Below are 12,627 nucleotides of genomic sequence, written 5' to 3'. Positions count from 1 at the left end.
TACGTCCTCCATCCGTAATGCTGTCTTGCCATATTGCTAGTTTCTTAGTATTTAGGTATCGTAATATACCTAATGTTGACTTATGTATTTATGTTTGATTGCAATTATAAATTTGATATACATCATCGCCCTTTAGTTTCATCCATTTTGTTACATGTTTAATTTAATTTATTTTTATTACGGCCATCGCTGAGTAAACGTATGACTTTTAGAACAATTTTATCTTTTCGAATAATAATCTACTTTAGGAAAATTATATTAGAAATCTAAAATCAAACTTAGTGAGTTTCTTTAGGCTATTTAAATTGCATTTTAAATTGAAACTTAAGTTATTTTTCCGCGAATAAACGTCTTAAAAGTTTTATGCTTAGTCAGCGTTGACTTTCCCATCCATTGTGTTATACTGTCATTAATATATTTCCTTCTATCTTTTAAAATCAGTAACAAGACTTTCGTATTAGTTAATGTTAAATATTTGATCAATTTTTATCCTTACACGTAGCTATGTACTATGTATGTATGTACCTATATCTATATTTTTGAAAATAGCAACTAAATCGTCTTAAATTTAAGTAACTGTAAATAGTTGTGAAAGTTTATGTGGCGCATTATTTTTTGTTTATATTATTTTTTGTTTAATGTTATGTATTTATGTAATGAGATGTATCGTGTTTACAAGTAACTTGAGGATTGGAGGTCCACTCACGTTCTTCTGTAGGAGACATTAAGCTGTATGATAAATAAAATAAGTAAACTATTATCTGAAACGGTAAAATGTCTGGGAATCGATTTTTGGAACATATCGACTGATGACGATGATTGAATGTTGTAAGTGTTTATATTAACGTTTCCCGAAGAACATGTTTAACGAATGATTCGAAAGTAGATTCCCTAATTGTCACTTACCAACTCGCGTTGTCAATTACGTAAATTTTCTTTTGTTTCCGAAGCTTATATCTTCAAATTATAATGTACCTATAGAAGTTGCGCGTAAAGACCATCCAGTACATTTTGATCATCTGTGACATACGATACATTTCAATGTGACTGTGTCGTGGTATATAAGCAAATAGTTGGGTGATTGTATATGAAACCCGCATTCAATATTGTAATATTAATTTCAAAAATTCAAAAGAATAAAGAGTTAATAAAATATATCGCTATTTGATTTCTTTTGTTTTTCGTAATCCTTAACCTATATCTTATTATCCTTTGACTGTAAGAGAAGAGTGAGATAAAAAAGATGGACGGAATGGGTGATGATATGATGGAAAAGGAAATCACGTATGACAGAGATAAATGGAAGATGAAAATACTGGTAATAAACAGAACGACGATGATTTTGTAAACCTTTACCAACATTATATCCCTTACCCATATCGTATTAAGTGCTATATTGTAGCATTGCCGGAGATGACTAAGGTTTTAATCTCTTTAACAGCTCTAATGTACAATATGCTTTCTTATGAACGACTTTTGTAATCAAAATTAAACAGCCAAAGATTGCTAAAAATGAACCAAAACACCACCACCGCCACCTTACCTATTTCTCCCGCCAGGTAGCAATGTGAGCGTTACTATGTTCCGGTTCTGAAGGGTTTCAAGAAGGGTACTGTTGAAATTACAGGCAAATGGGATTCTTCAACTTATGTATCAGGGTGACAGGCACAGTGGAAGTGCCCCTCAGATTTTAGCTACTCACAGCTTTACATCGGTAAAGCTGTGAATAGCACTGCAACTGTTATGAAGAGGCGTGTCGCTTACGACCAGACACACGACTATTTTGTCCCGTCACTTGATATCATAAAAAAATATTATTATTATTAATACAATGATTCATTGTTTCGAAATACAAAGAAATTCCTTCGATTTGACAGGAGTAGAACCTGCGTCTGTGTTTTTTTAATAATATCAAGTGAGGCGCCTATCCATAACAATTGCAGTGCCACTCAGAGTTTTAAATCGCAAAGATATGAGGGGCACTGCCACTGCGCCTGTCACTCTGAGACATAAGTTGACAAGTCCCATGTGCCTGTAATTTCACCAGCACCCTTAACCTTCAAAACCGGAACACAGTAATGGTGAAATTAATGCTTGGCGTCAAAAATAGGTAATGTGGCAGTACTTCCCTGGACGAACTCTTTCAGAAGTACCTCTACTGCTACGATGTAATAATGATGTAATGCCAATCTAGAGCAACCGCTCTACCTACAGAGCTATATATCCAGTCAGCGGACATCACGAATTTCTCTATGCGTTTGTTACAGATCTGTGTTTTTGGTTTAGTTAACTTTGACTACTTCCATTAACAAGCGACTATAGATACGTTAGAATTAATGAAAGAAAATGTCTTATTTGTTTACAAATTAATGAAAATTAATTAATAAAGTTTAATATATGGAACCAAAGTGATTTATAATCAGCTTTTGCAAATCAAATCATAATATTAACTAATCTTAGGTAGGTATTTAGTGAATGATAATTTATGAAAAAACAAAAGCTCTTTCGACAGATACGTACTAAAATGTCGCCCACAAAACAATACCCTTATCTAGTGGCTTTAAAGACATTATTTCAGTACGACAATAAAAAAAAACCTAAATTCATATTTTAAACTAAACACTACAGTTGATTAAAAATATTTCGGTTTAATATTTTAAGACCTTCGGTAATTACGAGATAACGGAATGGGCACAATATATTGGGTTAACCAAGAAGTTCACGCGGCAGCAACGTATAAATAAAAAAAAATTTAAAAAATCAAATATATTTATAATTCCCTTTTCATAAATGTTACTAAAGTTATAAAACACAACTCTAGACGTGTTGTTTGATGGTTATCTAAGTCATGCTCATACAAAGAATTTAGTAAAGACCGAAACAAGTGAAAATCAAAAAGTTCTTTTTTTATGTTTAAACCATTATTTACCGAAACTTGAAAAGATACTTACATATAGATCGGGTAATAAGTATCTAAATTATTGTATTATATTCATATTTATTTGAAGTGTATCTAGCGATTACTTTAATACGATAATATATTTAGAAGAAAAGTTTTGCAATTGTAATTAAAAACATTCCAAATATTATATTCTTTTATTTTTTAATCATTTCGGGATTTCTGACAGATGTATTGTTTTCTCGACGTGTATACTTCGAGCTACGGTAATTACAAAAGATTTTAAAATATCACATTTTGTTTGACTATATTCAGTTTTTTTATGATACCCAATGACGCGACGAACAAGTCGTGCGCCTGATGGACAGCAACACGCCAGTCCATAACAGTTGCAGTGTTACTCAGAGCTTTAAATCGCAAAGTTCTGAGGGGCGCTCCCACTGTGCCCGTCACCCTGAGATGTCTCAGTGAGACGAGAGGGTTGAGACATAAGTTGACAAGTCCCATGAGCCTGTAATTCCACCAGCACCCTCCTTCAAAACTGGAACGCGGTAATGCGCACGTTACTGCTTGGTGGCAAATTTATCGATATTGTTTAGATACCATACGTTGTAGTAAAACTTAGTGCGTGACCATTTATCGACAGCATGTACAAACTGCACATTATCAATTTTTTTAACCATTTATATTTTGTATCGATCAACGAATAAATCGAACTCAAAATTAAACTTACTAAAAAGGACAAAACAATATTCTTGTAGTGCATTCGCGACAGCCTGTTAAAAATGTTGTTTATTATCATTCCTCTGCAGATAACTTTCCACCAGACACCTAAATCAACTACTTGAAGCAAAAGCCCTTAAGTTTTTCAGGGTTATCTTGTCAGGGCATGGTTAAAACAAAATTAATTCCCACCGTGACTAACAACAGGACTGTCGGCAACTTATTCTTATAACGCTTAGCGTCACATATTTCACAAGAAAAAAAGTCATTGCCCCTAATAGATAAATGCCCCTAAATACCAATAACGTTTGTCGGATCCCCGCCAAAAACAAACCATGAGTTATATCCATAATGTAATGTATTCTGCCATTTCAACATTTTCCATTCTCCGCAGACACTGCGGCTGTCAAATAAATTTCAGACCTACGGAATTCACAATAGGTGGGAGCGAGATCGTCTTAAATCCAAAATCGCTTGGCAATACACTTCGGATTTAGTGCGAAATCTATACCAAACCATAAAAATTCTCAAGCAAATATGCACTCTAGTCGATAAACAATTTTTTCCATCCGACCTTTCCTCTTATAGTTTTTGTTGATAGTTTTTTCGAGTACCCCTATCTTTTGACATTACCTTTATGGCGCCTGATGGCTGCAGAAACGATCATGGCAAATTCTAATAGCTATTAAAAGTTGCTATAGTTACTCTTTATAGCCAAAACAAATTCAGTTGCTAGTCGATTAACTGTTATAGCAATCTATATTGCTTTGACCTTTTAGGGGATATAAAGGGTAGAAAGTGATATTGAATATGGCTAAATAGTTCTCAAGAAACAGTTTCATTTTACACCTACCGATTTTTCTATAGAGCATTTTATTACATCATTTTATTCTTTAGGGCGCTCATATTGATGGAATAAGGAATTACACTTAACATTTGCAGCTTTTGTACGATATTCAGTGTAATTATTAAATTCTAGTGACATTCGCAAATCGAGCAAAAGTTATACAAATAAATAGCATAACATATAGATATAGCATTTATTGAGAACCCAAAAAACACGTATTGAATAATTCGACATGTAATAAAATTTTGAATACGCAGCAGAATAATTTGACAAGACGAGCAATGCATCTGTAATGTTTCCAATCAAAACTTTGAACCAAAACAATTTCCTCAATAGAATAAAAACAAAACTGAAATAAAATAAAAGAATGGAGTTTTCTATCGCAGCCGAAATAGTAAGAGGATCGGCAGTCGCCGTGTTTGATACAGCGAAGCTTCTATTAGGTATATACCTCAAGAGAATACAGAATGTTTTGTATTTGGACGCTGTTTAGTTCATATAATGAAACACTATTAATTGCGAAAATAACTCTTCACCGCTCTGTTTTGATACATCAAGCGCAAGTGTGATTTTTTTAATATTCTCCTAGTTGTTTGACGTTTATATATACCTATTCAATATGTTTTTTTTTGTTTAATTTCTTTCAAAAATGACAAATCGAAGTAATTCATTAAACTTACACTTCAGAGTAAATAAAAAAATATTTTATAGTAAATAAATATTAATATTAAATTAAATCAACATCACATACATTGCTTTTATCCCAAAGTAAGTAACTAAAGCACTTGTGTTATGGAAATCAGAAACAATGGCTGTACCACAAACACCCTTACCCAAGGCAATAATAGAAAAGGGATGGCGACACCATGAAAACCAGCGCACGATCCACTCGCTCACAAAGCAGTAGTTAATATATATAATAGTAGCAGTAAAGCTCCTTGTGAAAGAGTTCGTCCAAGGAACTATTTCTACATGTAACTATTACCGCGTTTCGGTTTTGAAGGTTCGCGGTCTTGGTGAAATTACAGGCACATGGAACTTTTCAAGTTATATTTCAGGGTAACGGAGTCAGTAACTTACTTCTTTGATCTTTGCGATTTTGACGAAGCTCTGAGCGGCACTGCAACTATTATGGACAGGCGTGTCACTTACCACCAGGCGCACGACTTATTTGTCGAGTCCCTTGGTATCATAGAAAAATAATAAGTTTACTTTTTAAATAAATTAACATTTTTGAATGCTTATTCAAGAATAACTATCTAACATCGAAAGTGTAGGCAGTATAAATTAGCGATGATTAGATGCGAATCAAAACACGTTAATTTCACGATATTTCCAAATTACTATCTATTGATTTACGAATAACCGTGTGTTCTTTATAATAGTTCAGAATGAAAGCTATGATACAAATAGAGTTGTTTACAGATTTGTAGCAAAAGGAACTTTAATTTTCTTTCCAACCATAGAAACACCATAGCAACTTAGCAATAGGAGTTCCTATAAACATGTATTGAGAGATACGATTGCAGAGAGGAAGCGTTAGACCATGAAATTGGCCCAGTCAATACCGACAGACGCATAGCCGTTTAATAGTCGAAAGCAAATAGGATTTCAGCGATATTCACAAATAACAGTGTGGACATTGCGAGCTTCCTATTGCTTTGCAATCGTACTGGTGTATTAGTTGGGTCCCTATTATTTGGCAATGGAAAAGTTATGATAAGTAAGCCGTAGAATTTCCTGTAATAGAATTTTGCTATTTTACTTGTTGAAACTACTTTGTTTGTGTGAAAATCTAACAAATTCGACTACTTTTCATTTTAATTAATGTTTATTTTTAAATTTTATAACCGGAACCGAACACGCCTTTCGTAAAGACATTTTCTTTAAAACAACAATTTGTTAGAAAGAAATCTGGTTATCTTTAAAAATCTTATAGGAAACTGAATAATATAATTTTTCTTCTTTTTTTATGATACCAAATGACGGAGCAAACTAGTCCTCCGCCAGTTGGTAAGCGACATGCCTGTCCATAACAATTGCAGTGCCACTCAGAGCCTTCAATCGCAAAGATCTCAGAGGCACTGCCAGTGCAACAAGTTCCATGTGCCTGCCTTACTCTTCAAAACCGGAACGTAGTTGCTCAAATTATTGCGCAGCCTTAGCGGCAGAAATAGGTAAGGTGACAGTAATTCCCTGGACGAACTCTTTCACAAGGAGCTTTACTGCTACAATAATTTCACTAAGTTTCTATGACATGGGTAAGTACCACGTACATTGTTTCCTACATTGAATTTTTCTATTAAGTTAAGAGAAAACCCATGCCGAAAGTTCCATAACATATCTATTCACATTCATACCTTACAATGTCTTTTTGATTGCGATCTAACTAACCCAATAGAATATAGTTAAAAGTAAATAGCTAAGTATATACCTACATGTTTTATTCAGAAACCAATATAATTGTGCTCACGAAAGGACACTAATTCATATTGTCATAGGGTTCTATGTACAGACTACCTAGTTTGAAGAGTGACAAGAATAATTATGTAAGTACCACGGCTAGCAACGCATTTCTGATATTAAGGATAGGTACTTCGCAAACGTCTGCAGACTATGGTTACCACTTGGCAATAGAAGAATGGTATATATGGCAAAGTAATACGGTAAAGAAGAGGTTTACTAGAACAGTTACAAGAAAATATTCGTATTCTCTACATAATCTTAGAGAAAAGAAAAGTGAATTCATAATTTTGTTGTTCTTGTGGATACACTATAATAGATGCAGTACATTGTTATAATATAACACTGCAGTATTATAATTAGAAGACTTAAATTTTACAGTTGAACTCTGAACTAGGGTACGCGTAGACTATGTTGAATTTAACTTTAGCTAAATGTAAATGCCAAATTTAACGACTTATACTGAATAACGAAGAATGTTCGTCATCCAAAAAACCCATGAGTGTATAGTACGTATAATAAGTTTATAAAAGCGTTGCTATCGTAAAATTAAAATTAAAATATCCAACAATCAATTACAAATATAAAAGTACCGTTTCTTTTTAGTTGTTTGCTTGTACTATAGCGTCATTTACGTAATGATGGCAGAAGCTGTGGCGGGATGCATGTAGTCATCAGGGATTAAACAATCTTGTGACATTTTCTCCTACTGCTGCACATATGATTCCATTACGATCAAAAACAGTCATAAAATAGCTTTCATTCTATTCTCTTCAAGGCATATACTAAGAAGTAATATTCCCAAGTATAGACCAGCTTGTCTACCAGATTGCAGATAATATATTGTCTAGCGATAATATTGATCTGCAGGATTGGTATAGCGCTTTACAGCCTTTGAAGTGTTAATTTGTGCTAGTCAATTTTCTCGCCATTTTTCGTAGGAGAAAATTGCAACATTTGTACGTCGAGTGTTTTAAGGGCAGCGTTTTATGTTAAAAACCCGTTTATGGAAAGGAGATAAAGTATAATATTGTTCAAGATGTTGCAGATGTTAGATATTTTAGCCTTAGTTAGTGAGTTCGCAAGACAATCATGAGATTTTATGAACCCTTAAATGTATGCTAGACCAATATTATATGCTTTTGCTTTATGAATACCTAATGCTATCCGTTGATTACCTACTTACCATGTAATTTGCCGTCGTAAAATGAAACACAGCAATGAAATTGCCCAGGAAAATAATAATAAAACTGTAAATATTATTTTGGTGTTCATAATAAGTATACCCTTCAGTTACATACGGTAAAATAATTTACAATTATTCGTATATGTTAAGTTTGTAAACCGAGTTGAAAAATTTACTATTATAATTTGAAAACCGACTTATGTCACTTTTGATTTATGGTAAATTTCAGAAATAGTACGGTTCACGAGTAAGTGCATTTCTAAATTTAATAATCTAGTTCAACAAATTAACACCATAGCAGTAATATATGGTAGTTTTCTTATTTTTTCTTATTTGATTTATACAAATTTAAATTTTTTTTTTATTGTAGCAAGTGACGGGACGCCTGGTATTAAACGACATGTACAAATGCCTGTCCAAAGCTTTAAATCGCAAAAATCTGAGGGGCACTGCCACTACGCCCACCTTGTCACCTTGAGGCATAAGTGGACAAGTCCTATGTGCCTGTGATTTCACCAGCACCCTTAGGTACCCATTAAAACCGTAACGTTGTAATGCTTAGGTACATTACTGTTTGGCGGCAGAAATAGATAAGGTGGCAGTATTTCTCTGGACGAACTCTTTCACAAAGTACTTTACTGCTATAATAAGTAGGTACGTGTACTCAAGTACATAGTAAGTAGATACACCGGAAATTGGATGTTAGATCTAAATATTCCATAGGGTGCATGTAATATAAGATTGACCTATCTCCCTACTCTATCTATCTATACAGCAATTTATTATTCTATGCTTACTATTAACACATTTGCTGCAAATGTAGATTTTAATACTGGAATTATATCGCGCCCTTGGTGTAATAAGTCCACGTCTGCAAAATGACAACTTTATTAACTCAACATAAACACACAATTCATTTGTATCTCTATAGTAAATGGTAGGATTTAGTACGTGTGGAATTCCGCTAAATGTTAAGTGGCTAGCCATCGATTTACTATTCAATGTTATTGCAATTGTTTGGTTTATTCGGCTCTTTAATGGCGAATCGACAGCATGTCGATGGCGTAGTCTTCTAATTATTTGACTTAAAAAAATACACTTAGGTATAGGAAATGAAGTACTTTTCAAGTTTAAGTCAACCGTGATCATGGAACCTGTAAAGGGCCCGAAACGTCAGTTTGTTTGAAAAAACAAATATACGTGATTGAAATCCGGAAAAATAGTTTAATTTCCTATGTGTAACAATCGCGAAAACCTAAGAACTCAATAAATACACTTATAATTTGAAAACTAAATTGCTGATTAAACGAGATAAAAATAAGATACGCATAGTAATTTCCATGATGGTTTTAGTAAGGCAACATTGATTGTTAGTGATTAATTATATAAAACCATTTCACTGACACTCTATTGAGACACAACTGCCACTGCAACTAGATTTGTAAATGGCAGGATTTTGTACGTGTGGAATTCCGGTAAATGTTAAGTGTAGTGGCTTGCCGGTGGCTAGCCACCGATCTACTTTTCAAATGTTATTGCAATTGTTTGGTATTCGGCTCTTTAATGGCGAATTAATTGACATAAAAGAAATACATTTGAAGACTAAACTGCTGATTAACGAGATAAAAATAATTTATGCATAGCAGTTTCCATGGTAGTTTAGTGAAGCAACATCGGTATTGATTGAATGAATGAATGCCTTCACTACCATCTACTGACACTATAGTGACTCAACTGCCACTGCAATTAGATATTAGCAGAATAACAAATATTATCAAAATTGCAATGATATAATCTCATTGGAGTCTTAATGGAATTACAATGACCAATGATTCCAAGTAAATTAGCAGACTTAAGGCGTCGGAGAGCGGTTTAAAGATCTATGAACGAAATTAGTCGATAACTTTTTTATGCTTAATTTATTTCATGTAGTTCATATTAATTTTATGAATACATGTATCACGCGTAATTTCATTATACTAAGGATACGATATGTTAGTTCTTTATGAATATGACAGGGTGTAGCAGAACAAAAGTAACGTTTTATTACACTTCACCATTTTGCTAAGCCTTTTATTTTTTACCACTATCAATTATAATTCCAAACTACATGTCTAACCTATTTTATTATATATTAGCGTGCTGAGATAATACACGATTTTATTACTATTATATAATAATTTAATGCAATAAAAATCAAACGTTATTAATATAAAATATATGCCTTCATTATAAATCAGGCGTCATCCTTTGCTCGTGCCGCTGCAGTATCGATTTAACGAGGTTTTATCGGACTCATCTCGGGTCTATTCCTCCTGCATTATCTGTGAAGTTGAAGTGACACGAGGTATTTGAACCGTATGTATTTCGTATGTTACAAGTGTATAAAAATAAAACGTTTTGAAAAATGTTTAACGTACGAATCGATGTACCTATATTTGAACTTGTTTACATTTTTTAATTTACTACTTTTAATTCTAATTACCTTCTGCTACTAAAACAAGAAGATAACTAATTTTAGTTAATTTGATAGTCAAAAGTTACTAAAAGGTGATTAAAGTTAACACATTTTTACATAATAAAACGTTTTCTAATCGATAGTCTACCATTAAGGGCCATCAGGTGTATGTTGTTTTAAAATTTATTCGTCTCCATTATGCTGATTTGTGGATAAATATACATATTCAAATAAACAAACAGTATAAAAATAAATTTGGGACAATCGTTAGGTTATACGAGGCGCACGCACGTGATTGAAATTATCAATATCGACAAACCCCATTGATAAGAATGTTAATGGATTTATAAATCTTCTTCTGACTTATGCAGTCAAATAGGCGTTCTCATAATTTCTAGTTTAGTTTCCAACAGCTCCGTTTCTGAAATCATATAAGACGTGAAACTGACCGTTTTACATCTAGCCAGATCTGCATAGAAAGCGCCCGTCCAAGTGCCAGTAACTTCTGACCGGCAGCGTTTCATGAACGCTTTGCGACTGCGCGAAAACTTGCTAATAGCCACATTGATTTTGCAGATAGAAGCCAGGTCGGAGCGTGCAAACCTACCTCTCGCTCTTGAAATAACCCCCTAATCCACAATTTCCACAATATGCCCTGACCATTGAGCTTTTATTACTAAATTCATCAACATCGAACCATTAATAGCGCGCATTGTATGTTACGAAATTTAACACCTTTCCTACGACTGCAGGATGAAAAGATTCTAAGTACGGGGTTTAGGTTGCGGGTAAGTATAACAATAACTATAATATTATTAGGTACCTACGTTTCAACTGAAGCTTCGTACTTTGCGCTTTATGACGACGAATTGCTATTGGAAAGGAAAATCGTTATTATACCTAACAATGTAATAGATATTACTACTCGGTCGATTGCATTCTACAGGGAAAATAAAAGAATTGGGTTCTAAATCTAAAAGTGGTCGTATTGTCCTTTTCCGAGGAATTCTCTTTCCCGTGCCTTCTGCAAGGCACAATGGAATTTATTTTCAATTTAGGTTCCAACTGAAGGATGTATTGTGTTCAGTATAGTCGTTATAGTGAATAGCGTAGGGTACAGTAAATTTTCTAAAGAAAACCTGCAGGTGCAATGTTTATTTGAGTCAGTAGAATTCCAAGCAGAACAAGAAGAGTTTTATGTTAAAATAAAGGATGAACTTCAAAATTGAACCTGAATTTAATTTGAAACTGTAGCAATTAGCTATTTCCAGAAAGCGTTGTCTATCATAAACCTAGAAACTGTCACTATAATTATAATCAACTTTTTTCTTTGTCTACATTTCTAATCCTATAAAATAGTGATGACCTGTAACAACAACACTATCAAAAGGTCATATGTTCTTAAAACAAACGAAATTAAAGACACCTCCTGCGGGCCCCGTACTACCATAAATTCACCCCAATTTAATTGGATCCTGTTAGGTAACAGATCGTTGTACAGAGCCGTGAACGCAATATCGGGCGTTATTCGTACGGTTAACTATCCGGGCACAAGATACGACTGGCTGGACCATTGTTTGTCACAGTACAACTAAGCAAGCAAGTTGTACACATGACTCAAGTCGTTGCGGCTTTTCTTATCGACCAAAATACAAAGTTTGGCATATATTTTAACAATTAACGATGAAAGACTATTCGCTCTATTAATTCTTTGAATTCAAAACGATATTGTTTTTTATCAATTCAACGTTAAAAGACGTCACGGTGGTGTTAATTTTATGCTTAATATATTCTAGCTTATATTTTATATTGACCAAATTTTACTGTCCCAGAATTTTGCAAACTTTTCTGCTTCACCTGTAATATTTCTCTAAAGAAACCTCGTAAAAATATTGTCCACTCTACCATAAGAAAATTAAGCTAAACCATCTAAACAAACCACCAAAAAAGAACCACTATATTTGGGTCCATATTAAAATACCTCGGTACCCTGCCGTCATCCATATCAAAACAGAACAGGGGAAATGTGGAAGTTCATACTTTTCTGGTTA

The sequence above is a fragment of the Hyposmocoma kahamanoa genome, unplaced genomic scaffold (genome assembly GCF_003589595.1).
Source record: "Hyposmocoma kahamanoa isolate Upper Pololo Valley unplaced genomic scaffold, ASM358959v1 94, whole genome shotgun sequence".
In the NCBI taxonomy this organism is placed as follows: Eukaryota; Metazoa; Arthropoda; class Insecta; order Lepidoptera; family Cosmopterigidae; genus Hyposmocoma; species Hyposmocoma kahamanoa.
Note: the sequence above shows the minus strand (reverse complement) of the source record.